The sequence below is a fragment of the Somniosus microcephalus genome, chromosome 15 (assembly GCF_052327205.1).
Source record: "Somniosus microcephalus isolate GS21.2 chromosome 15, FLI_Smic_1.0, whole genome shotgun sequence".
Taxonomy (NCBI): domain Eukaryota; kingdom Metazoa; phylum Chordata; class Chondrichthyes; order Squaliformes; family Somniosidae; genus Somniosus; species Somniosus microcephalus.
Genome location: NC_141001.1, coordinates 80,396,865 through 80,424,438, shown reverse-complemented (window position 1 = coordinate 80,424,438; position 27,574 = coordinate 80,396,865). Strand labels below are relative to the sequence as shown.

At 49.0% G+C, this 27,574-nt stretch overlaps 1 long non-coding RNA gene across 1 annotated transcript in view; it reads right to left on the bottom strand.

Moving 5' to 3' along the window:
• LOC147107056 (uncharacterized) overlaps positions 1–27,259 on the bottom strand; it is a 31,600-nt gene extending 4,341 nt beyond the window's left edge. Inside the window, exon 1 of the long non-coding RNA XR_015081076.1 lies at positions 27,034–27,259. This is a non-coding gene — a long non-coding RNA (uncharacterized LOC147107056). The remainder of the gene's footprint in view (positions 1–27,033) is intronic.
• Positions 27,260–27,574: the final 315 nt, after the last annotated feature.

The following is a 27,574-nucleotide window of genomic DNA, read 5'->3' as shown; positions in this document are numbered from 1 at the left end:
AAGTGCTCACCTAAAAGCTTCTTGAATGTTGTGAGGGTTCCTGCCTCTACCATCCTTTCAGGCAGTGAGTTCCAGATTCCAACCACCCTTTGGGTGAAAAAGTTTTTCCTCAAATCCCCTCTAAACCTCCTGCCCCTTACCTTGAAACTGTGCCCCCTGGTTATTGACTCCTCTACTATTGGGGAAAGTTACTTTCTATCTACCCTATCTATGCCCCTCATAATTTTGTACACCTCAATCAGGTCCCCCCTCAGCCTTCTCTGCTCTAAGGAAAACAACCCCAGCCTGTCCAGTCTCTCTTCATAGCTGAAGTGCTCCAGCCCAGGTAACATCCTCTCCAATGCAATCACATCCTTCCTATAGTGTGGCAACCAGAAATGCACACAATATTCCAGCTGTAGCCTAACTAGCATTTTGTACAGCTCCATCATAACCTCCCTGCTCTTATATGCTATGCCTCGGCTAATGAAGGCAAGTATCTCATATGCCTTTTTAACCACCTTATCTACCTGTCCTGCTGCCTTCAGGGATCTATGCACATGCACACCAAGGTCCCTCTGATCCTCTGTCCTTCCTAGGGTCCTACCATTCATTGTGTATTCCCTTGCCTTGTTAGTCCTCCCAAAATGCATCACCTCACACTTTTCAAGATTAAATTCCATTTGCCACTGTTCTGCCCATCTGACCAACCCATCTATATTGTCTTGTAGCCTGAGGCTTCACTCCTCGCTATTTACCACTCCACCAATTTCCGTGTCATCTGCAAACTTACTGATCATACCTCCTACATTCATATCTAAATCATTAATGTACACTACAGCAAAGGACCCAGCACTGATCTATGTGGTACACCACTGGACACAGGCTTCCAGTTACAAAAACAACCTTCGACCATCACCCTCTGCCTCCTGCCACTAATCCAATTTTGGATCCAAAGTGCCAAATTGCCCTGGATCCCATGGGCTCTTACTTTCTTGACCAGTCTCCCATGTGGGACTTTGTCAAAAGCCTTACTGAAGTCCATGTAGACTACATCAACTGCACTACCCTCATCCACACACCGAATCACCCCCTTGAAAAATTCAATCAAATTGGTTAGACATGATCTCACCCTGACAAATCCATGCTGACTATCCTTGATGAATCCCTGCCTCTACAAATGAAGACTAATTCTGTCCCTCAGAATTTTTTCCAATAATTTCCCTACCACTGATGTTAGGCTCACTGGCCTGTAATTCCCTGGTTTATCCCTACTACCCTTCTTGAATAATGTTACTACGTTAGCTGTTCTCCAGTCCTCTGGCACCTCCCCTGTGGCCAGAGAGGTTCTGAAAATTTGTGTCAGAGCCCCTGCAATCTCCTCCCTTGCCTCACTCAGCAGCCTGGGATACATCTCGTCTGAGCCTGGGGATTTATCCACTTTTAAGCCTGCTAAAACCGCTAGTACCTCCTCCCTCTCAACACTAATTTGTTCAAGTATATCACAATCCCCCTGCCTGATTTCTATGCCTACATCATCTTTCACCATAGTTAACATTGCCACGTTGGTGTCTAATCGGCCCTACTCTTTCCCTGGTTATCCTCTTGCCCTTAATATACTTATAAAACACCTTGGGATTTTCCTTTATTTTACCCGCCAGTGTTTTTTCATGCCCCCTCTTCGCTCTCCTAATTTCTTTTTTAATTACCCCCCTGCACTTTCTATACTCCTCTAGGCTTCCACTGTTTTTAGTCCTTTGTATCTGCCAAAAGCCTCCCATTTTTTCCTAATCCATTTTTGTATACCCCTTGACATCCAGAGTTCCCTGGGCTTATTGGTCCCACCCTTGACCTTTATGGGAACATGTTGGTGTTGTACTCTCTCTATTTCCTGTCTGAAAGACTCCCACTGCTCTGATGTGGATTTTCCTACAAATAGCTGATCCCAGTCCACTTTGGCCAGATCCTGCCTTATCATATTAAAATCGGCCTTCCCCCAATTTAGAACCTTTATTTCCAGTCCATCTTTGTCCTTTTCCATGACCACCTTAAATCTCACCAAATTATGGTCACTGTGACCATAATGCTCTCCTACTGACACTTCTACCACTTGCCCGGCTACATTCCCTAGAATTAGGTCCAGTACCACCCCCTCTCTTGTAGGACTTTCTACATGCTGGCTCAAAAAGCTCTTCTGGATGCACTTGAAGAATTCTGCACCCTCTAAGCCTTTCACACTCTGACTATCCCAGTTAATATTGGGGAAGTTGAAATCCCCTACTATTATTACCCTATTATTTCTACACTTCTCTGAGATTTACCTACATATCTGTTCCTCTATCTCCCCTGACTGTTTGGCGGCCTGTAGTACACTCCTAGCAAAGTGCTTGCCTCTTTTTGTTTTTAAGTTCTACCCATATGGCCTCATTAGAGGAACCTGCTAATATATCGTCCCTCCTTACAGCAGTAATTGACTCCTTGATTAATATTGCGACACCCCCTCCACTTTTACACACCCCTCTGTCTCACTTGAAGAATCTATACCCCGGAATATTGAGCTGCGAGTCCTGCCCCTCCCTCAACCATGTTTCTGTGATAGCAACAATATCATACTCCCATGTGTTCATCAACACCTTCAATTCATCTGCCTTACTCGGAAGACTCCTTGCATTAAAATAAATGCCATCCAGCCTTGCCATACTCCCTTGTGCCATACTCCTTGGGGGAAAAATTCAGTTGGTAGCGCCACCCGTTAGCATCTTAAGAGGGCGCTAAGTGGGGCGCAAACCACCTAGCACCCGGGCGCGGCGATATCTGCGCCTCTCGCGAAATTGACCGGACATTTTGCGGCGGCGGCACTAAACAATACCGCCCGATCTCCTGCGCATGCAGATCTTGACGGCATTCAAGAGTGCAACGCCCTTGGGGCGCCCCGGACTGGAAATTCAGTGGCGCCACCGTCCTTTCCGCCTGGCGCTACCAACGACAGGTTGACTGGAATGCATCCCAGTCGCTGTGGGGCTGGGGGGGCGCTATTTAAAGGGGGCCTCTTCCTGGCTTTTGTGTGGTAGCCATTTTTGCACCACTCGTTCTGAGAGAGAGAGAGATTTGCAGAGAGACAAAGAGAGAAAGAGAGACTTCTGCATTGAGTCAACGCTGTCTGAGGTAGTTTTGGCTTCTGACCATAACTTTGCAGGTACTTTGCTTTTTGAACTTCATAACTTTGATTGGCCAGATACTATGGGGGCTGCAATGAATGGGAACATCATCCTTCTCCACCACATTCGGAGGTCACAGAGACGCAGAGAGTGACAATCATGGCCAGATGGAGGAGGGCCAACAGGCCTCGGTACAGGAGACCTTACCCTCCCAGCGTTTTTCGCCAACAGTTCTCCTACATTAATATGTCTGAGGAGCAGTGTTTGCAAAGGCTGCGATTCAGCAAAGAGGTGGTCACTGAGCTGTGCCACCTGCTTCAGCCAGATCTGCAGCCTCAACTGAGGAGCAGGACGTCTCTGTCAGTGGCAGTGAAGATAACAGTGACTCTGAACTTTTATGCCACCGGCTCATTTCAATCAGCTACTGGGGACATCGCCAATATCTCCCAGTTCGTGGTGCATTGCTGCATTTGTCAGGTAACAAATGCCCTCTTTAAAAGGAGATGAGAGTACATCTCTTTCCCCATGACCCCGGACAAGCAGCAAGAACACGTAACGGGCTTTGCGATGATAGCGGGCTTCCCCATGGTGCAGGGTGCCATTGACTGCATGCATGTGGCTTTTCGGGCGCCGCAAGAGAATGCCGAGGATTTCCGCAATCGAAAGGGCTTCCATTCCTTAAACGTCCAGTTGGTCTGTGACCACAGACAACTGATACTCGCTGTCAATGCCCACTTTCCAGGCAGCAGCCACGATGCCTTCATCCTGCGCCAGGCTTCTGTGGCAGACCTTTTCCAGGCACCGCATCACCCAGGAGGTTGGCTTCTCGGGGACAAGGGATATCCTCTGTGCACCTGGCTGATGACACCGCTCTGTTCACCCAGCACCCCTGCTGAGCTACGATACAATGAGAGCTATCAAGCTACCAGGAACATCGTTGAGCACACAGTCGGCGTGCTCAAGCAATGGTTCCGCTGTCTGGACCATTCAGGAGGAGCCCTGCAGTACTCGCCTGAGCGAGTCTCCCACTTTGTTGTTGTGTGCTGCATGCTGCATAACCTGGCAATCCTCAGGACCCAGCCAATGCCACCAGACATTGGAGCACCAGCGGAGGAGGAGAGGAGGAGGAGGAAGATGAGGAGGATGATCATCAGCAGCACCAAGGTGGGAGGGAGGCACAAAGTGGAAGGGCCGTCCGTCAAAGGCTCATAGCAAGTCGCTTCTAGGCCCCCTCTGAGGGAATGACTTCTGCCATTCAAACAACCTGAATGAAACCATCCCGCAACCCCTAAGCCGGTCAAGGCAACAATGAGTGCAAAGATCATACATGCACATTTTGAATGTAGACACTTCTTTATTTCACAAACTGTGTCTCATTTCCACATGACAAAGTAATAGAAAGAAACACAAAAAAGCAGTCATTCACAAAAGTGGCTCTCACAAACTGGAGACAATGTCCAAAACAGTAACAAAAATTTGACCACGAACCTCGGCCTTCAATAAAACAATGAAAAACATTTTGCCACAGCTCCTACTTTTTTCCCTTCGGGGGTGATCTGCTTCCCTTGCGAAATTCCCCCCTTCCCACCCTGCAGCTCCTCCGTAATGGGACCCCAGTGGCTGAAGCAAGGCTGGGGGAAGGCTGCTGAGTGTCAGAAACTGAGACTGCAGATGCCCTTGAGGGACGGCCTGGACCAGCTCTGGGCCTGGAGGGCCTGGCTGCTGACTGCTCCATCTCTGCATGGGCGGCAGCAGTCTGTCCCACAGGTGGTGGCAACTGCAGTGGAGAAGTGCCAGTGGTGTCATCTTGAAAGAGGACAGCAACTCCCTGCTCGACCGACACACTGGCACTCCCACGGGGCAGCACTTCAGCATCCAGAGCAATCTGACGGAGCACAGATTGCTGGCCTGCTGCGGTGCGGTGAGAGCCCCGGGGAAATCTTCCCAATCCAGCGAGGGTGGCAGCAGTCAGTGCTCGCGTGGCCTCAATCTGCGTCTGCATGAGACCAGCCACTGACTGCATTGCAGCACTTAGCATTTGCGTGGCAGCCGCCTGTGCTACAGTGAAGTGCTCCACACTCCTTGCCAGTGATTCAATGGATTCGGGCATCCTTGCCACTGCAGCCATGAGCTCAGTGTGCCTTTGCTCCACCTGGGCGCTCATTTCAGCGAGGACCCGCTCCTCGTCTGCGTTCAGTGCAGCAGGACTCGAGGCCATACTCTCCGTCCGTGGAGAAGGCCCCCGAGCTTCCCTAACCCCCTTGCGTTGCTGCAGCCCACTGGGTCCTGGAGCTTCACCCTCATCAGACCATTCCCCCCTTCTCCCCTCCAGGGAAGGCATGTCCCCAGTATGGGCATGGGCTGCCTCGGTAGAGGGTGGCGCTGATGGTCCGGCTTCCTCTTCCTCCTCGCCTTCAGCTTCACCCTCACTGGCAACTTGAGGGCCCATCTCCTCACCTGGTGAATCACCATCTGAAAGCAGGGAGGTACAAGAGTGGCTTTAGTGTGAGGACATGGTGGCAGCAAGGGGGGCATGAGTGTAGCGATTTAGTGATTTGGATTGAAAGTGTCAAAGGCTGCTGTTGTGAGGGACAAGTGGAAGGAGCGAGGACAAAAAGGTGATGACCTTACCATTGCTGTCCAGAATGGGGTCGGCATCTCCAGTGGTGACGGGACCAGTCACCCAGCTTGCCACAATCCTGTGGACGCGCTGCTCAAAATCGCTGAGGGCTTGAAGGTGAGGCCACCCTCCACCGGTCCGTTGCTGCTGTCTCCTATTATGAGACAGCTTGGCCTGCAAGAAAAAGGACAGCGTCTGAGTAAATATGCAGCCATGGTCTTGCCTGAAATGCCTCCCATGGTTGAATAGCCCTTACTGTATGCAGCCATGATCTTGCCTGAAATGCCTCCCATGGTTGAATAGCCCTTACTGTATGCAGCCATGATCTTGCCTGAAATGCCTCCCATGGTTGAATAGCCCTTACTGTATGCAGCCATGATCTTGCCTGAAATGCCTCCCATGGTTGAATAGCCCTTACTGTATGCAGCCATGATCTTGCCTGTAATGCCTCCCATGGTTGAATAGCCCTTACTGTATGCAGCCATGATCTTGCCTGAAATGCCTCCCATGGTTGAATAGTCCTTACTTTATGCAGCCATGATCTTGCCTGAAATGCCTCCCATGGTTGAATAGCCCTTACTGTATGCAGCCATGATCTTGCCTGTAATGCCTCCCATGGTTGAATAGCCCTTACTGTATGCAGCCATGATCTTGCCGGAAATTCCTCCCATGTTTGAATAGCCCTTACTGTATGCAAAGTGTGGAATGTGCGTGTGTGTTTCATGAAAGGGCCATAGCTGTTGGGTGAGTGTTGAGCATTGGGGCTTTCAAGGCCCTCTGGCCATAAAGTGAGTTGGAGATAGAGGGATGAAGAGGTTTTGAAAAAAGGCACTCACCCTGACGACCCGAGTGAGGTCGTTGAACTTTTTCCTATATTGCACATGGGTCCTAGGCACTATGCTGCTTGAGGACACTCTCTGAGCCACCTCCCTCCACACTTTTCTGTACTCATTTGGCAAAGGCCCCCTGCCACTCTCTGGGTACAGAATGGATCTTCTGCGCTCCACCCCGCGAACCAGAGCCTCCAAAGCCCGCTCACAGAAGCGATGTGCTCGCTCCCTGGCCCTTTCCATAGTGTCGGCTGCTAGATTTAGCCACAGGTCTGCCCAGGCCGAGATTCAAGGCTCCACTGAGCAGGGTGTGGCTGTAGAGCAAGATCGACCCTCCCCTTTAAGAACTGACCGGCACCAGTGTGTCAGTGTTCAATCGCTAACTGATAGCACCTGCGCTGCGCCCGCCCACTGAGGTAGCGCCTCGGCCTTAGCGCCTTAAGAGAGTTGTGTAGCCCCTGATTTAGCGCTCCAATCACCTCCAGGGGCGATAAAAGCCAAGTTTGCTGTCAGAGGCGATAATTAGCGCCAGGCACTAATATTTGCGCCCGGCCGATAATTGCGCCCCAAATGGGGCGATACCGAATTTCTCCCCCCTTATGTGCAGAATCACTCCACCATTCTATTATGCACACCTCACACTCGCTCTCACTGTTGTGCAATGGCAACAACTAACAATGCACAGGGAGGGACATTGGTATTGGCACCTCACTCCATCTTTGTCTCCCTCTAAGCATCTATACTATGGATTCTCTACACGCACTCCAACATTCTTGCTCAAACGCCACTTGTGTCCCTCATTGCAGGAAAAGAGAGCCCACAATAAGAGGGAGAGGGGCAGGACAGGAGGAGGCCCACCTTTGTTGGCGTACTTGACCACCACTGAGGAGGCTGCAATTGACATTGTCAGAGGTGCTGAGGATCTGGAAGTGGGAGACGGCGAGACGGGTGCAGTCGAGCATGTTGGTGACAAAATAGATTTGCAACCCTCTCATTTAGATTTCATGAGTGACTGATATGGCATCTGATGTTCATACAGATTGAGTTCTGATCATCTTCACAATAGGATGTGTCTGCTAAATTAATATCACATGTCTAACTCATGCCTTTACTCCCCCACAGGACCATCGAGAGCCCCCCTCCCTACTGTCCAGGAGGAAGAGCTGGAAGACTCCTCAGAGGAAGCTGCAACCCCTGAGTGAGCAACGTCAGCAGAATTGAGCGCACCCTTCGCCAGCGCAGAGACGCACACCTCGGTGGATCATTCGCGAGATAGAGTAGTGTTGTCACCTGGTGCATCAGCAGATGGTGGAGACAGCGACAGCAGTGGAGAGTCCTTGTTGGAGGGTGCGGGATGCTCCTTGCACTGCTCAGCTGCTTCTGGGGCCATCCTGAAAGAGCGCGGTGCTGGAACTTCAGGAACAAATGCAAGAGTCTCTGACTGGGTTTGTAACCACAGTAACTGCGAGTGTGCATACAATGGAGGAGTCCATCTCAAATATGAGCAATATCATGGTGCATGCAATGGCAAATGTAGGTGCCACCATGGAAAGGATGGCAACCTCCATGGAGGACATAAATTGCCTAATGCAAATGAACATGGTGACTCTTCTAAATAGATGGTCTGCTATGGGGGATAGATGGGCATCTGTTGAGGAGAGAAACTAGAGGTACATGTACGTCCCCCTTATGAGGACTGTCAGTACAGAGATGGGTCCTCATGGCCCACTGATGTGCAGCAAGGCGTTCTCCAACTACTTGCAAGCAGTGAAGTGTGGGTGACTCATGAGAGGGATGTTGGTGGTCGACAACAAGGAAGTGTGGGCTCCTCTCCAAGCACTCACACTCCCATGCCACTGCAGAGCCCTCGGTCAGAGCCCCAGATTCCGCACCCAACTGAGATGGCCGTCTCAGCCCCTGCACAGCCGCAGGAGGAGAGACTGTTGCCGAGCCCTCCCTGGCTCCCAAACCCAGAGGACACCTGCCAAAGGCGTCGAAGCAGGCGCAGCATGGAGGTGAGCAAGGTGCCTCAACATCTGCTGAAGCTCAGGGGAAGCACCACGTAGAAGCATGCGTAAGAGAAAGTTAACACACAAAGGGGAAGAAATTCAGTAGGTTGCGCCACCCATTAGCACCTAAAGAAGGTGCTAAGTGGGGCGCAAGCCAACTGGCGCCCATGCACAGCACTGCCCACGCCTCCCGCTAAATTCCACGGGACGTTAGTGGTGGCGCTAACCGTTAGCGCTGTGCTGCTGCCGATGACATCATTGGTGTGCGCAGCGCCCCGCTGATGCCCCAGCCGCGATATTCGACAGTGCCCCCTGATTTACCGCCGGACGCTATGTCCGACTGGTTCAGGGGGGCCTACCTGCGGCCGGGGAGGTGCAAATTAAAGACGAGGTGTGGGGCAGCCATTTTTGTTGTTGGCCGCCTGCCAGCACCTGCCTGCACTCCCGTCCCCGGCCTCCTGAACCCCCCCTCCACGGAGTGCCGGCTGCGTTCCAAGAGCCCGGCATTTCTCCTCGGTACCGGGCTCTTTTGCCTGCACTCCCGATCCTCGGGGGCCCAGCTGGGCCACAGATCGCGCTGCACAAGGCCACTTCCCTTTAAGAAGGGGAGGAAGGCCTGCAATACCGCAGTGTGACGTGCCGCAGCGTGTGGCGCTGCGGCACGTTGCACCACGATATTCACTCGCAGCGCCCCAAGAGGGATGCCGGGCGCCTCCAGTAACGCCGCGCTTCCCTTTGGGGCGCAACAACTCAATTTCCGGTGGGCGGGTGCAAATGTTTCCGGGGCATGACTTTTAGCGCCCTGGCGAGGCTGGCGCCCCAAACGGGGCTATACTCAATTTCTCCCCCAAATAGTCACAAGGGTAGTCACTTGGGTGAAATAACAGCAGAAAATGCTGGAAATACTCAGCAGGTCAGGCAGCATCCGTGGAGAGAGAAACAGAGTCAACGTTTCAGGTTTGGGACCCTTCATCAGAACTGGAAAAAGCTGGAGATGTAACAGATATTAAGCAGGTGCAGAGACGGGGGGGGTGGGGGGGCGGTTAGGAGGGGAGGAAGAAATAGAAAGATTTCCAGCATCCGCAGTATTTTGCAATTATATTAGTCACTTGGATGTTTTGATATAAAACAAAGTGAAGATTGTCAGCGTTATTTCAAATGTAATAAAGAGATGTGATGGCAAAGATTCAAAGAGTTGGCCTATGTGTTCTCAGAAATGGAAGTATCACAGTGAGGGGTCAGGGCGCCTTTCTTCTGTAATGATGGTGGTGAGAGTGATGGGAACCCACATTTTATTGTACAGATGCTGTATGGTTTGTTAAGAAGGTCGGCCAGACACTCATTTGCATTTGCCAGCCACATGTGTTGGCTGCATAAACGTACGTGCATCTGGCATGGATTAGTGCATCCCTTGCCTCACGGCCAGCAATGTGCTCATGTGCTGGTGGAACTGGCACATCCGCCTCTGCAAGGCCTTCCTCATCTGCATCCTCAGAGGAGGAGAAGGCTGTGCGCTGAGCCACTTGTTCCTCAGGCAGCAATAAGCCACGCTGCTGTGCGATGTTGTGCAGTGCACAGCAGACCACGATGATTCTGGAGACCCTGGCTACTGCATACTGCAGGACTCCACATGATCTGTCGAGGCATCGGAATCGCATTTTGAGCAAGCTGATGGTTTGCTCTATGATGCTTCTGGTGGAAATGTGGCTCACATTGTACCGCTCCTCAGCCTCATCTGATGGCCTCCTCATCGGTGTCATGAGCTACTTTTTCAGGGGATAACCCTTGTCTCCAAGTAGTCATCCGGAAAGTTGGGTTGGCGGATTGAAGAGCTGAGGCACAGTAGACTGCCACAGGATGAACAAGTCATGGCAACTGCCAGGGAACTTGGGCAATATATGCCTTGCCTGCAATGCCCACATCCCGTGAAAGAATTTTTAAAAAAGCATAATGTTCTTCCTGTGGTTACACACCAACTAGACGTGAAGGGAGTGGAAGCCCTTGCGGTTGACAAATACAGTTGGGCTGTGATGGGTTGCCCTAAGGACCACATGTGTGCAGTCTATGATGCTTTGCATCCTTGGGAAGCCTGCCAGATTTGCAAAGCCAACCACATGCGCGGTTACAATTGCTTCATCCGTGGAGAAGTGGATGTAATTGTGCGACTTTGCAAAGAGGGCATCGGTAACCTGCATGATGCAAGTGTGTGCGGCCAACTGTGGGATGCCGCTGATGTCTGCTGCTGATCCCTGGAAGGAACCTGAAGCAAAGACGTTGAGTGCGGTGGTGACTTTGACAACCACTGGTAAGGAGTGTCCACCTGCTCCTCTGGGCTCCAGGTGTTGGTGCAGCATTGTGCAGATTTCAGCAACTACCTCTCGCGGAAGTCTCAGCCTCCATTGGCACTACTGCTCACTCACGTTGAGGAAGCTCATCCTCTGCCTGTAAACCCTGTGTTGGGGGTATCTTCTGCGGCAAGGTGCAGTCCTGCGCTGGTGCCCTCTGCCCTGTGCAGCATCAGGTGGGTGAGGAGGAGGTTGGCGCTCCTGTTGTTGCTGCTGCTGTTGTGCCCGGTTCTGCTGCTGCTACAGCTGCTCTTCCTCCAATTCTGAGAACCAGGATGAGAGGGTATAAATGGTTCCCATTCTGCTGGTATATATCTCAGTTGAGGAAGAGATGTTATAAGCGCTCAGTCAATGTGGGGAGAAGGTTTTCCAAGGAGGTCACAGTGCATATGGATCTCAGTTTAAACACTTACAAGCTCAATAGACCTGCAAAATATGTTCCAAAACCTCAAAACACAAAGTTCTGGCATTTGAAAGTCAGCCATGTTACAGGTCAGCTTTTATGCTGCAGGAGCCGCTGTCAAGAATTCAGCTACTTGCTGAACCCGGCACAATCAGCTGGCGTGTTTTTCGCATGACGTGCAACACACTGAAAATGTAGTAAAATGGGAAGAGTCTGTTAAAATGGGATTATCGAGGCAGTTAACAAGTTGTTAACTGCCTTAAGGGCCTCTCCCACCGCTTGTTGTCGGGTCTGATCGGGACTCGCAAACCCGACACTTTGCAAAGTTGCGCGGAGGCGGGATGGCGTTTCACAACCCACCGTCAATCATTTAGATTTTCACTCCTGACCTGCCTCCAAACCCGCCCTCTGAGCACCGGCAAAATCACGGTTATAATGACAGCGTGGGATCAGACTCTGAGGAAATTCCTGACCATTGTGTTACACAGAAACTCTCTGTTTATCGAAATGTTTAAGAAATTGCTTCCCTCAATTTGCAGGACAGTGGCTAAGATTACTTTTCCAAGAATTTTTCGTTTAAAAAAAGTGGCAGTGTGTACTCACCCGAGTGCATCGGCAGTGCACCAGCTGGCTGAGAGGTTTATTTATAAGAGCTGTTTTTAAACTGTAGAGATTTTTACCCTGGGTGTGTCAGATCGGAAATTGTACTAATCCCCACAAACTGAGCACGGTGGCTGCTGTGCATGTAAAGCAGGATCGAGTGTCTTTTGCTGCTTTCTCCACTCATAGTGACCACTGCACAAGGGGTTTGTTTAACAATGTTTTGAAAGATGCCTGAACTTGGGAGAAGTCAAAGTGGGACAGCTTCTTGTTTTATAATTCTGCCAAATGGAAAATAATAACACTTGTGCGTTCTGCCAATTTTAACTTAATGCTGTCTTGTTTCCAAAGTGGAAGAAAATCTAAGCTTGTTCAAAGATTTGTTAACACTCTAAATCTTTCAGTAACTACTTGTGATGGAGAAACGTAGGCCTAGAATTTCCTTGAAATAAGTTACATCGCTAATGCAACTTTTAGAAAAAGAAGTGTTGTGTCCGTTGATGGCCTCAACAGTAAGTTATGCACAAGTTTCCTGGATCTGCTCATTTGCATTCCCAGTGGTGCAGGAATTGGTGCAAAATGGGTGTAAGCAGCTGAACTACCTGGAAATGTCTTCACAGCCTTAAAAAAGACAGTTCAGTCTGGACTCAGCAGCAGACTCGGGGACGAACAAATAGGAGAGCAATAGTGCTTGACTCGTTGACTTCACTCACTATTAACTTCACTGCCATGTCTTAGCAATATTTTTATTACACTCACACCATCTGTGCCCAGAGGGCAGTACGACATGGCACCAAGCCAGAAAAGAAGAAAGTGCAATACTCATTGAGATTTCCAAGCCCTCCTGGGAGGGCATTGAAGGCAGGACAAATGCACTCCTGGGTGTCGGTGCCACCAATTCATCTAGAATTATCATTCATGCCACTTGGAAGGAGGTGGCATTGGTACTGACTGCCAATCCCTCACCCCCAGAACTGCAGAACAGTGATGCCAAAAGTTTCACGTCCTCACTAAGGCAGGCAAGGTAACACACTGCACATTTTCCCCTTTTCTTCCTTGTACTCCCTGGGTGCCATCATGCTCTTCACCCTCATAAAGAGACGCATGCTCAACTAACCTTTCACAGTGTGCTCTGGTTAAGGAGCACTTGAACTCAGCATCTTGCACTATGGCTACCCAGTTTCCTTCACAGCATGACTCTAAAACCCCTCCCTCCACTTAAACAGTCTCAATCCCCACATCGCCAACTTCACCTTCCCTAAGCTGCTTGGCATTCTTCAACTACTAGCCTTACCCTCATACTTTGTTTTCTTGCAGAACAAATTGGAACACAATATCCACCAAAGGTAAGCCATTGGAGAGGCATACTCATTGTCAATACCCCATCTCTTTTGAGAACAAGGCCATGGGAAAGGGCAAGGCCGGCAGCATCCAGTCAGTTCCAGGTTACTGACTGAGCACCTACACTGGCACTCCTGTGAAGCACCGCACAGGCACAATGTTCCATCCCTTCGCTGTCTCCTTGATCGCAAAGGGGTAATGCTTACTCATTCATACCTTCTACCCTCCTTTCCTGCAGATCCACCACAGAAACGATCAATACAGCAGGAGTAAGATGGTGGTGAAGAGGGTAGTGAGCGCCAAGCCACCCAGGAGTCGCTGCCATCTCCCAGGACAGCAGCACATGCCAGACCTCCAATCATCACACTCATAGCACTGCACCAGTGAAACATGGAAGTCAACATCAAGCAGCCAAGGAGTAAGCTGACATGAGACAAAGGCCACCCCAGTCCTGTGAGCGTTTTGTGGAACATGAGCAGCCAATCATCTCCTGCAATCCTGGCACTCAGGTAGCGTCTAGAAGAAGCAGAAGAACAGATGCCCTTAGAGAATGCCACACCTGCTTCTGAGAAGCCATGACTGTGAGAAGGGGTTGGGGGTCCAAAAATATGCCAGTAGTCAACCAGTACAGATGTCTGTAGGCAGAATGGTAAAAAAGAAAAATGTTTTAAAAATCATTTCCTACTTTCATAAATCTGAATTACAAGATCTCTGGCATCTTCCATTTCAGAAACTCAACGCTTCCGCTTTGATCCTGGCAGCTGCTGCACCTCATTGAATTGAATGTAAGTTACCCCAAGAGTAGCAGCAGCCTAAATCCAGGCTACTTGAAAGTGCTACATCACTAGCTTCCACTGTGACATATACAGTGTCAGCTGTGGCTCAGTGGGTAGCACTCTCTAGGTGGGAGGGGCTAGGAATGAGCCAGGTGTTACTAGTTGATATACCTATCAATTCCTCCAATAAAAGGCGAAGAGTTACGAAGGTGACTAAAGGTTTTTATTGACTAAATAACAGAGCCCACTCTCGTGGGTGATCCGATCCAAGCAGGAGGAATACCAGCCAGTCGCTCACCTTTATACCTGGCCTGGTGGGTGGAGCCAAGGCGGAGTCGGCAGTGGTCATCCCAGGTATAGCAGTGTGGCAAGAGGCGACCTCGTACCGTGATACAATAGTGGTCAGTGATACAGTTATAACAAACAGTGGTGAACAGTGCTAACTACTAACAGTGATACGATAGTGAACGTGGTTTACCACATTCACCCCTTGTTTAGAATTAAGTCCGGCGGGGTGAAGTGTACTACCAATTCTGGTAGGTCAGTCTGTCCGGAGGCTTCGTAAGCCTCTCCGATCGCCGCAGCGGTGGTGTTGCCTTATCCGGTGCTGGTGCCTTATCCGGTGTTGATGCTGGTGTTTGCGTGGTCGGCGAGGGCTCGTGGGGTTCCGGCATGCCGTCTACCTGGGCTGGGGTTGGGGGGGGTGGTGGCGGTGTTTCCGGATCGGCTGAGGGTGCGAGGTCTCGTAGGGACACAGTGTCCTCCCGCCCGTCTGGGTACGCCACGTAGGCGTACTGGGGGTTGGCGTGCAGGAGGTTCACCCTCTCGACCAGGGGGTCCGTTTTATGGGCCCTCACGTGTTTCCGCAGCCAGACCGGCCCCGGGGCGGTCAGCCAGGTTGGTAGATTGGTTCCCATAGTCGACTTCCTGGGGAAAACGAACATTCGTTCATGGGGGGTGGTGTTAGTGGCCGTGCAAAGTAATGACCGGATGGAGTGCAGCGCTGTCGGGAGGACTTCTTGCCAGCGGGAGGTTGGGAGGCCCTTAGACTTTAAGGCTAAGAGGACGGCCTTCCATACCGTCGCGTTCTCTCTTTCCACCTGACCGTTACCTCTGGGGTTGTAGCTGGTGGTCCTGCTTGCTGCAATACCTCTCTCTAGGAGGAATTGCCGGAGTTCCTCGCTCATGAAGGAGGAGCCCCGGTCGCTGTGTATATAGTTCGGGAACCCGAACAAGGCGAAGAGGGCATTCAGGCACTTAATGACCGTGCTACTGGTCATGTCGGGGCAGGGGAAGGCAAAGGGGAAACGGGAGTACTCATCAACGATGTTGAGGAAGTACACATTACGGTCAGAGGACGGGAGGGGCCCCTTAAAGTCGATGCTCAGGCGCTCGAAGGGGCGGGTGGCCTTGATCAGGCTTGCTCGGTCCGGCCTATAGAAGTGCGGTTTGCACTCCGCACAGGTCTGGCAGTTCCTGGTCATGGTCCTGACCTCCTCGATGGAGTAGGTCAGGTTGCGGGCCTTAATGAAATGGTAGAGTCTGGTGACTCCGGGGTGGCAGAGCTGGTCGTGGAGGGTCTGAAGCCTATCGATATGCGCGCTGGCGCATGTCATTCGTGAAAGGGCATCAGGGGATTCGTTCAGCTTGCCTGGCCGGTACAAGATCTCATAATCGTAGGTGGAGAGCTCGATTCTCCATCTCAAAATCTTGTCATTCTTGATTTTGCCCTTCAGCTTGTTATTAAACATGAAAGCCACCGAACGCTGGTCGGTGAGGAGGGTAAATCGTTTGCCTGCCAGGTAGTGCCTCCAGCGCCGTACTGCCTCCACGATCGCCTGGGCCTCTTTCTCGACCGACGAATGTCGGATCTCGGGGCCCTGTAGGGTCCTTGAGAAGAAGGCCACTGGCCTCCCCTCCTGGTTTAGGGTGGCGGCTAAGGCGAAGTCGGATGCGTCGCTCTCCACCTGGAAGGGGATGGACTCGTCCACTGCGTGCATCGTGGCCTTGGCTATGTCTCCCTTAATGAGGGAGAAGGCCGCGCACGCCTCCTCCGTGAGGGGGAAGGAAGTGGCTTTCAGGAGGGGTCTGGCTTTGTCCGCGTAATTGGGTACCCATTGGGCATAGTAGGCGAAAAGCCCCAGGGTTCTCCTAAGTGCTTTAGGGCAGTGGGGGAGGGGTAGCTCCATGAGGGGGCGCATTCTTTCTGGGTCGGGGCCGATGATTCCGTTCTCCACTACGCAGCCGAGGATGGCAAGGCGCGTGGTGTTAAACACGCATTTCTCCTTATTGTAGGTGAGGTTCAGCCGTTGGGCCGTACGGAGGAATTTCTCCAGATTCGCGTCATGTTCCTGCCGGTCGCGGCCGCAGATAGTGACGTTATCTAGGTAGGGGAATGTAGCCTGCAGTTCGTTCTGGTCAACCATCTGGTCCATCTCCCTTTGGAAGACCGAGACCCCATTAGTGACACCGAAGGGGACCCTAAGGAAGTGGTATAGGCGCCCATTCGCCTCGAAGGCGGTATACTGGCGGTCCTCAGGGTGGATAGGGAGTTGGTGGTAGGCCGACTTCAGGTCGATGGTCGAGAATACTTTATACTGTGCAATCTGATTGACCATGTCAGATATGCGGGGGAGGGGGTATGCATCCAGCTGGGTATATCTGTTTATGGTCTGGCTGTAGTCGATGACCAGGCGGTTTTTATCGCCGGTCTTTACGACTACGACCTGGGCACGCCAGGGGCTGCTGCTCCCCTCGATAATGCCCTCTTTCAGGAGGCGCCGCACCTCAGAGCTAATGAAGGCTCTGTCCCCGGCGCTATACCGCCTGCTCTTGGTAGTGACGGGTTTGCAGTCAGGGGTAAGGTTAGCAAACAGAGAGGGTGGCGGGACCTTGAGGGTGGAGAGGCTGCAGGTGTTACGCGGTGGGCGGTTTAACGTTTGCTGGTTGTTGACTGTGAGTGGGGGGAGGGGTCCACCGTATGCTAGGGTTACGCTTTGGAGGTGGGATTGGAAGTCCAGCCCTAGTAGGACGGCAGCGCAGAGATGGGGGAGGACGAGGAGTTTAAAGTTTTTATACTCCGTGCCCTTAACCGACAGGGTCACGACACAGTAGCCGCTGATGTCCGTGGCGTGGGACCTCGATGCCATCGAGATTCGGCTGCACGTTGGTAGGACAGAGAGGGAGTAGTGGCTCACCGTGTCTGGGTGGATGAAGCTCTCCGTGCTTCCGCTGTCGAACAGGCAGGTCGTGGCGTGGCCGTTCACTTTGATGTCCATCATTGACTTGGACAGATGGTGCGGGCGGGCTTGGTCCAGGGTGACGGAAGCTAGTGTGTAGCTGAGCGAGTCGTTGTCATCTGCGGGCGAGGCGGTCGGGCGTGGTGAGTAAAATGGCGTCTCCCACGAGGTAGGACAAAATGACGGAGAAGATGGCTGCCCCCGTAGCTCACATGAGGCACTATTGGGGTCGGTTGCCTAAATCAAAGATGGCCGCCCCCATGACTCATGTGTGGGGATGCTGGCCTCAGTTGCCCTAAACAAAGATGGCCACCCCCATGACTCATGTGTGGGGATGCTGGCCTCAGTTGCCCTAAACGAAGATGGCCGCCCCCCATAGTTCGCATGCGGCACTGCTGGCCTCTGAGGATCCGCTCCTGCAGGCCTTGGAGAAGTGGCCTTTCTTCAGGCAGGTTTTGCATATGGAGTTCTTGGCTGGGCAGCGCGACCTCGGGTGCTTCTCCTGGCCACAAAAAAAACAGCCGGCGGCCCGATCGCGGATGCCCGATGTCGGGGCCGGTGCCGGGGGTGGCGGGGCCGGTCGATTCCGGGACGCCGACGCAGAGGTAGGTCCCGGGGGCGGCGCTGGGAAGGGTGCTGTGGTAGGGGTCGGGCCCGAGTCCCAGGGTCGCGAGCAGTACCTGGTGAATGCTTCCTGATCTTGGTGGGCCACTTCCAGGGAGATAGCGAGGGCTTCAGCTTTTTCCATGCTGAGGTCTTTAGCTTCCAGCAGTCTTTGCCGTGAGTACTCGGACCGTAGGCCTTTCAGGAATGCGTCGCGGATATTATCTTCAGTATTTTCGGCTGCCGACACCGATTTAAAGTCACAGTTCCTGGCGAGTGCATATAGCGCCTGTGAGAATTCGGCTACTGATTCTCCTGGCTGTTGCGGCCGTGATCTTAGGAGGTGCCTAGCGTACATGTAGTTTACCGGGGTCCGGTACTTCTGTTTCAGCAGGTTGATGGCGGTCTCGTAGGTAGTCATGTCCTCGATGAGAGTGTATACTCTCGGGCTCAGTTGTGCCTGCAGGACACTTAGTTTGGATGCCTGAGGGATGCTGGATTCTCTCAGGTATGATTCGAAGCAGACCAGCCAGTGTTTAAAGTCTGCGGCTGAGTTTGCTGCTCGTGGGTTCAGGTCCAGGTACGGCGGTCTGAGGGCTCGCAGCCAAGCTGGCTGGTGTGGCTGTGCTCCTGGGAGCTGCGCTGGTGGCTCCTCCGCCGGTTGTGACTCGTTGTCGGACATCATTAAATTTAGTCAATAAAATTGATATACCTATCAATTCCTCCAATAAAAGGCGAAGAGTTACGAAGGTGACTAAAGGTTTTTATTGACTAAATAACAGAGCCCACTCTCGTGGGTGATCCGATCCAAGCAGGAGGAATACCAGCCAGTCGCTCACCTTTATACCTGGCCTGGTGGGTGGAGCCAAGGCGGAGTCGGCAGTGGTCATCCCAGGTATAGCAGTGTGGCAAGAGGCGACCTCGTACCGTGATACAATAGTGGTCAGTGATACAGTTATAACGAACAGTGGTGAACAGTGCTAACTACTAACAGTGATACGATAGTGAACGTGGTTTACCACACTAGTTGCCTAATTGCAGCTGGGTGTTGGAGGGAGTTTTGTAAAAAGTTGGTGGTGGGTTTTGTTTTCAGGTTTTAGGGCCTTTTTGGCCCACAAAAAACAGCCAGATGGCTGCTGAGGGGTCCAGAGAGCCGGGCCCCTTGGAGGACAGTGTTCCCGAGAGGAATTTAATTAGGGAAGAAACTGTGGTGGGAAAGGAAAAAAGAAGGCCCAAAGATTTGGGCCGGGACCCCAGGAGGTTTGGTAAAGAAAACACGGTGGTGGTGCAGTGTGAAGATAAGAAGGTTCGAGCCTGGGATATAATCCAGGCGGTTCATGAGGCCTGTGGCGAGGGAAGCTGCTTTGCCTGCCGACCAAAGCCGAATGTGGGATTTGAGGTGACAGTCAGTGGCCGTGAGGAGGTGGAAAAACTGCTACTCAGTCTGAAAGTTGGTGAGAAATTCTTGGAGGTGACTCTGCTATAGTCAGAGGAGGTGGTGGTTTCATTTTTGAACTTGCCAGTGTACATTGAGGATGAAGTGCTGAGCAAAAAGTTGGAGTCGTGGGACATTAAAATCTGTTCTGAAATAAAGAGGAGGTAGTATCCGGGAAAACGGGTAGCAGACAGAACCCGGTATGTAAAGGTGCGGTTCCCAGAGGGGGTGAGGTCTTTGCCGTACAGTATGAAGTTCGAGACACTGGAAGGAGTGCAGTACTTTTGTGTGCTGCACGATAACCAAGTAAAGGTGTGCTACTATTTTTGAAATCGATTAAACTTCTCCCGAGGTTTTATAAGGGGGTTGTAGAGACTTGGGCCCAATTTTTAAAAAGTGTGCAGTTTATGCCCAAGGGTGCTGAGGAATTTTTAGAACAGCCCTTATTTTTGAACAGGTGGGTCAACATCGAAGGAGAGGTTTTATTTACTCAAGCTTTTATAAAAGCTGGGATTATATCTGTGAAAGATGTATTATACGAGGTGATTCCAGGTTGGTTGCCGGAAGCGATAGTGAGGGACATGGTGTGGGAGGAGGATCAGGAGGTAGAGGAAAAAGCAATAGGAATTATGTATGAGAAGATTGTGAGGGCAATGCCACAGGATTGGATGGAAGAAATAAATGCGGAAATCTCCAAAGGAAGTAAAATGCATCCTGCTTTTCCAAGCTTTGTACTGGAGAAAGGGGGAGAGTTGGTCCAATTTGACAACTGTAATACTCGAGATTTCTATGAGGTATTTAGAGAATGGAGATTCAAGACACCTGCTGGTCAGGAGTTTTGGCAGAGTATATACCCACAGCTGGACTTCAACAGGATTTGGAAGGGAGTGTGGGCGAATTTTAAATGTCCAGAGTGGATTGAACTGGATTTCAAATTGGCTCATAACCGGATTTTTACCATAACAGTCTTATGCAAGATTGGGCGAGTGGAGGCGGCAACAGTGTGTGGGACACGGGATGAGACTCTGTCCCATTTACTGGTGTTATGTCCGCAGTTAAATGACTTTAAGTACTATGTTCGACAGTTGTGTGAAGCTTTTTTGCTGGGTGGGGACCGAAGAGCGGGAATGGGAATCCCGTGGGACTCAATTTTGAGATGGGGATTGCAGGAGAGTCTGCCCGAGTCAAGCGGAGTGGCAATTAATTTAATGTTCAGTTTGGCTAGATTCATGATTGTGCACAGAAGGAATGCTCTGTTTTTTAAGGGGAGGAGAATCAATCTAAAAGTGTATTTTGAATATAAGCTAAAAGATCATTATAAGGCTCTGTGGATGTTTTATTCAGAAAGGAATTTAAGGATAGTATTTTACAATCAATTTTTAAAGTACAATTGATTAATATATGTTACAGGAGACAAATTAAACTTCAGGTTTTGATGTTAAAATGTGCTGGCGGGATGGCTGTGCAGAGCGGCGGAATTGATTTGTATCATACAATGAAATGATCAAGATGTTGTAAATGCTCTTAATGTTCAATCAAGTATATTTATTTTAAAAAAAATTGGTAGTGTGGCGGAGCCACTAAAGAACTCAGATCGTTTGTATATAATTCCCTTTAACAACATGTTAGCTACAGCCTGAGTCTGTATCTTTATTTATACTGTTTACTTGTACAGAGCGTGATTACTTTAACAGCGCGGGTAAACGCGATGACGTCACGCCGTTCATCACGTGGTCCCCCACTGGCGGGAAGAATGTGATGACATCATGACGTCAACCACGGGACCGCCCTAGCAGTCCTCGTGGAGCCTCCGAACTGAACAGACCTACACTCGATGTTCTCCTGCAGTTACTTGTTTAAACCTGTTTGTTTCCATTAAACTTCATTTTGTTTGATCGCCTGAGTGCACCTCAGTCTTTGGATAGGAACTAAACATTCCTACAGTAGCACCCTTGCCTCTGAGTCAGAAAGTTGTGGGTTCAAATCCCATTCCAGGGACTTCAGCACATAAAGCTAGGCTGACACTCCAGTGCAGTGCTGAGGGAGCGCTGCACTGTCGGAGGTGCCGTCTTTCAGATGAGATGTTAAACCGAGGCCCTGTCTGCTCTCTCAGGTGGACATAAAAGATCCCATGACACTATTTTGAAGAAGAGCAGGGGAGTTATCCCCGGTGTCCTGGCCAATATTTATCCCTCAACCAACATAACAAAAACAGATTATCTGGTCATTATCACATTGCTGTTTGTGGGACCTTGCTGTGCGCAAATTGGCTACCGCATTTCCTACATTCCAACAGTGACTCCAATTCAAAAGTACTTCAGTGGTTTTGAGACATCCGGTGGTCATGAAAGGTGCTATATAAATGCAAGTCTTTCTTTCTTTTCCAAGGAGGCCAGTGGCAACTCAACAGGCAGATTGTGAGAGAGCTGCAGAAGCACAGAGAAACTCAGAGGAAGTGATTTAAAGGTGGAAATGGCTTTCACCTGAATTTCCTCACGGAAAACATTACCTACACCATTCTTGCACTGTAATGGGCCGGAAAATGGCAAGGAAATCTATCCCCTCAGAAGGCAGTTTTTAAACGTTGCTGTGCCTATTCATTTATTGAGAATTGTTTCCAATTATTTTTTTTGAGAATGTAGGTGGTACTCCCATTTTTAATGGCGTTCTCAGCCTTCCCTTTGGATCTCCTCATGCCGAGGACCATTCTCAGCTGAGCCAAGCAACTTTCTCTTGGACCTCCACCTATGCTGCTGAAGAGGTGAAAAAGAGTAGGCAAGGCTGATTCTGTCTTCAGTTTACCCTCTCAGGAGAGCCACCTGAATTTTGTGCTGTGACACTAACGATAATGATTTTTTCATATTTTACTAAAATTATGTTTTCCCTCTTTTCATTGTGGTTTAAATTTCAACTCCATTCAAAATATTAATATACCATAATGTTTACATTGTCATTAATATATATTTGGCTCATACTAAAATATACAGTCTTCCCATCTCCTTATTAAAGATTAGATGTGTGCATTCACTCTAGGCTATTCACAAGCTACAGTAAAGATGCCAACTCCATTGCTGCTCTGAGCCAACTACTAGGTGATGCATGTGAAATCATAGAATCATAGAATGGTTACAGCACAGAAGGAGGCCATTTGGTCTGTCGAGCCTGTGCTGGCTCTCTACAAGAACACTTCGGCAAGTCCCACTCCCCCACCCTCTCCCCGTAGCTCTGCAAATTCTTTTCCTTCAGGTAATTATCCAATTCCCTTTTGAAAGCCGCGATTGAGTCTGCTTCCACCACTCTTTCAGGCAGTGCATTCCAGATCCAAACCACACACACAGAATCACACAGAAACCCCACAGTGCAGATAGAGGCCATTTCGGCCCATCGAGCCTGCACCGACACATATCCCACCCGATCCCCGTAACCCCCACACCAACACATATCCCACCCTATCCCCGTAACCCCACGTATGTAATCCCCCTAACACTAACGGTCAATTTATCATAGCCAATCAACCTAACCCGCACATCTTTGGACTGTGGGAGGAAACCGGAGCACCCGGAGAAAACCCACGCAAACACGGGGAGAATGTGCAAACTCCACACAGACAGTCACCCGAGGCCGGATTCGAACCCGGGTCCCTGGCGCTGTGAGGCAACCATGCTAGCCACTATGCCACTCGCTGCATAAAAAAGTTTCCCCTCATTTTGCCTTTGGTTCTTCTGCCAATCACCTTAAATATCCCACTGATAACTCTTTTTTTATTTGCAACTTTTGCATGCGTGTAATCAGTGTTTCTATGACTTGTGCAACCGGTATATCAGATCAAACAATGCACAAGAACATCACCATTTATTCTCTCTAAATAAACTAAAATTGATTTTTCCCTGTTGCTCTATCTGTGTATATATGAGAGAGAGAGAAAGAGAGCATATTTAATGCAAGAACTATGCCATATTCCTGAAAGAGCTAATAGATTTCAAAGGATCTTCAATCCCACAAATAACACTGCTGTGAATCGATACGAACCATGTTATACTCAAAGTAAATCTTTGAGTATAATATGGCCCTGGATGTAAAACATCGCTCCTACTTTTGGAATTATTTTTTTGGAGGTGGGGAGTGGTGGGGGCAGATGTTTATATGAGTAGAAAACGACTCAGGGTAAAATTGGTCTTGGGTAGTATCGCAAAACTGGCGATAGTGAATCGATTATCTTTTCCATCTAAGGAAATTGGACGGGGCGTAAAACAGGCTGCCAATTCACTATTGGCTATTTCGCTCTACCACCCAAGACAAATTCCACCCACTCCATGTCAAATTTGTGTTCGTATAAGTATGACCGTCTTCACCCTGTAAGTAATCAGATTTGCGCTTTTAATATTCATCCACTTGCCTCACCCCAAGATGCACCACATAAAAGCTGCCACAGCCAGACCCACTGCCATGTGTCATTTGCACATGTAACTAAATATGGCCTCAAGACATCAAGTTGGACTTCAGAGGGGTGAGCCTGCATTAATGTACAGTCTTAAGTAATGGAATCTGGTAGAACAGGCCAGCTGACATTTCCAACATTATTTGGTTCATTTATTTGCTGCCAGTATTTATTTAATTAATTTTCCTGACTCTGTGCCCCATTGCTGACTTTATTTATCTTTAATTCATTTATTTGTCACTGTTTCTCCCCATTCTCTAGAAAACTTATCCAATTTATGACACCCCACATATAAGTATTTAATTAATTCCCCCAATTGGTGCCAAACTGCCGACTATATTGAGTTAATTTATTTACTCTGAGTCTTTATTTGATTAATTTTACTGACTTTGTGCTCCTTTGCTGACTGTATTTAAGTTTTTAACATCTCTTTTAATGCATGAAGTCCACCTATTTAATTAATTTTATTATTATCATTTAATTTACTTAATTTCTCCCAAATTCTGCGCAAGACAGTTTGCCCCACTCCGCTACTGACTTTACTTAATTAATTAATTTGCTGCTATTTATTCCATTCTCTGTGAGGCTGCTTGCCATTCACGAAGCCCACATATTTACATCATTAATTTTCATGAGTTGATGTCAAAGTGCTGACTTTACGTAATGCATATATTACCTACTGCTATTTGTTTAATTTCCCAACTTTCTGCCAATTGCTGACTTTATTTAATTAGTTTCTTTGCTGCTGGCATTTATTTCATTTTCCTGACTTTGTGCCCTACTTTATTTAATAAATGTATTTCCTGCCATTTCTCCCCATTCTCTGTAAAGTGTCTTTCAATTTATGAAATCCGTGTATTTATTTGTTTGTTTACAGTTTTCCTTTTGGAAATAATCTTCTGCTACATTATTCCTCATTTTTCCGTGGTACTGCTCCCTTCCCCCACGCGCAGTCACCTCAGGCCCACAACCCAAAGTTTGTAATGTGCACTTTTTCATGTATATGTTGACCTTTGCTTTGCTTCTATTTACTTTTGCCTTCGTCTCACTTCCTTCCTGATCCCCCACCCAAAGAGGCCACTACCTAGGGCAAAATTTACATCCCATCTATTGAACTAGTGCTTGTTGCGAGCGAGCGATGCCTTTCACTGAGTGTATGTTAGAGGTCTTACACATAGTGCACATTTCCTGGAATTGCTACTTCCTGTTGGTGGGCGGTGGGGACAGATGGGTGGGAGTCCTAAGGGGGTGAAATTCATCTTGGGCGTTAGTGCAAAATGGACGATAGTGAATCATCAGCCCGTGTTACACTCCACCCAATTTTCTCAGAAAATAGGGAAGAGTGTAAGGCAGGCTGGTAATTCACTATTGTGCGACTTGCACGAACGCCAAGTCGAATTTCTGATCAGCAGTCATACCATGACAGTATAGAACAGGCTCAGTAGACCAGCTGGTCTTTTCCTATTGTTTGTTTTCATATGTTCCCTGTCACAATTTATGGATATCGCCACTATTGTTAAAAAAAAAGTGTACTCTCTGACTCATCGTGAAAAACTGCTGTGAAGGATCTGCTAGAATTAGACATAATTTTATTGTCTGTGTTTTAATGCTAAGAAATTGCTCAATTCTTACTGGAACCATGTCGTTTTTTTGCTGTTATTGAGCTATGAGCACCCTATTTTTGGTGGTGTCATTACAAAGGAACTCCACAAAGACCACACTTCAGTAAATGAGCAAACAATGCAAGAAAAAAGCAAGAATACGGGACTCCCGACTCTTAGGGGGCGATGTTGCCAGCCCTGGGGAGGCAGGTATGGAGGCGGGACTGCCAGGAAAATGGCAGAATCTGGGGGCAGGTACCCATCCTGCCCCCAACCTGCCTCCGTGCCATCTTCCCAGGAAGCGGGTCGCCAACCCGCACCGGGTCCCGTCTCCTGGAGGTGGGAAGGGGATTACAGCCACTTAACTGCCTGTTAACCAGTAGTTAACAGGCAGTTAAGAGGATTATCCCCATTTTTCCACCAGAGGTGCGGGCTTCCTGATGTCGAGAAACCCCGCCAGGGTCACCGAGGTGGGTAGTGGGTCTGCAGGTGTCAGAGGGGTGCAAAAGTGCGCTGTGGAAGTGAGTGATGAGCGATGAGTGCAAGTGTGGAGAGGTATGTGAAGTGAGTGAAAAGTGATAGAAAATGTTTACTTACCTTTGTTTCTTCCTGCAGGCTTCAACAGTTGGGGAACTGGAGACTCCCGCACCTCACCGGCGGAGATAACAGGTGGTTGCTGCATTCTCCAATGCAACAGCCATCTGATTTATGCTCAGCAGATAGGTTTGATGAGTCTTGAATACAAGGACTTATCAAACAACAGAGAATGTCAGTGTTTGACAGTTTTGCAGAGCTGTCAAACGATGACAATTCATCTGTCAAAACGTTTTGACAGATGAAACGTCATACGCTGACGTTCTCTGTAACCGGCTTCCCCTTAATTGGCCTGCTAAGCCCACTGGGCGGGCTTAACAAGGTCAATCAAGGGAAAATAGCATGGGTTGGCCAGAAGTTGATGGAGGTGGGTCTAAAACCCGACAAGCAGCAGTCCCACCTCCAACGCACACCCATTGGCAAAATCACCCCCTAAAGGACAAGAATCCCTCAATACACTGGAATATATTTTTCAGCAACTTAAATGAATTGTGATACAGCTTTGCTGAGGAGAACCTGTTGCTTCACTATCACTTTTTCAATGGCAATACCAGTGTTACAGTGTCAGAATGACTGGGACTGAATTTCTGTCCAATGTACATATTTAAATAGTGTTGCTCAGTGATGTGGCAGTAATGTTTATAAATAGCACTGTTGTAATCCAGCACAACAAAGAGCTATTATCATTATGCTACACCAGTGCTCATAGTGACTATAAAAAGTGCATTTCATTTTTGGCAGTGGTACAATTAAGCTGTTCTACACATTACATGTGGCATAAAGAGCATGTGTAAGAACTTGCTGCAGGTGCAACAGTTTTATACATTCTTTATCCTGCAAGTTTGGCTGATTGCAGGATTCAGAAGGAGTAAATAACAATGAAGTTGCATGTGAGTTATGCAGGTCAGCAATGAGTTGAATACAAATCAGATCAAATAGTTGGAAAATGCAGTATTTTATATATACACAACACAAAATTAATTTTCGGTTCTTAAATATTTTAATTAAAATTAATAGTTGGATTTCATTTCAATCTGAGTTGTGGTTAGATTAATTACTCACTTTTTAAGTCCAGTCTGTGGATCTTGAGGTGAGACACTGTCATCTAGAAAACATTCCAAGCTGAAGCTGCAATTCCAGTGAGAGGAGAGATTTGAGTTGTGTGTTGTAGCACTTCACAGTCACAAGTAGTGACCGAGGAGAGGCCTTGTTATTCAGGATAGGGGACTAGGTGAAAGGTGGCAGTTTGGACAATTGAGACAGTGACCAGACCAATCAAAGCGACAGCCTGGAGCTGAACCAGTGAGCAGAGCTATTGCTGTGTTACTTCCTAGATGCTGTCTATTTAGGGAGAGGCACATAAAAGTCCTGGACACCAATGAATAAATTCTACACTCCATAGTCCTCTATTGAGTATTCTGTTTGTCCAGTTTTGGGCAGAATTATCTTGCTGACAGTACTGTGATTTTTTTGTTGCTTGTTGCCTGCTGGTAACAATATAACTTAAAATCAATTTGACCACCGGGTTCAGTGTAGATGAAAGCTCAGTGTTCGTACTGAGTTGCCATTTCATTTTTCCCTCCAAGTGTCTGTGTTGGTAGAA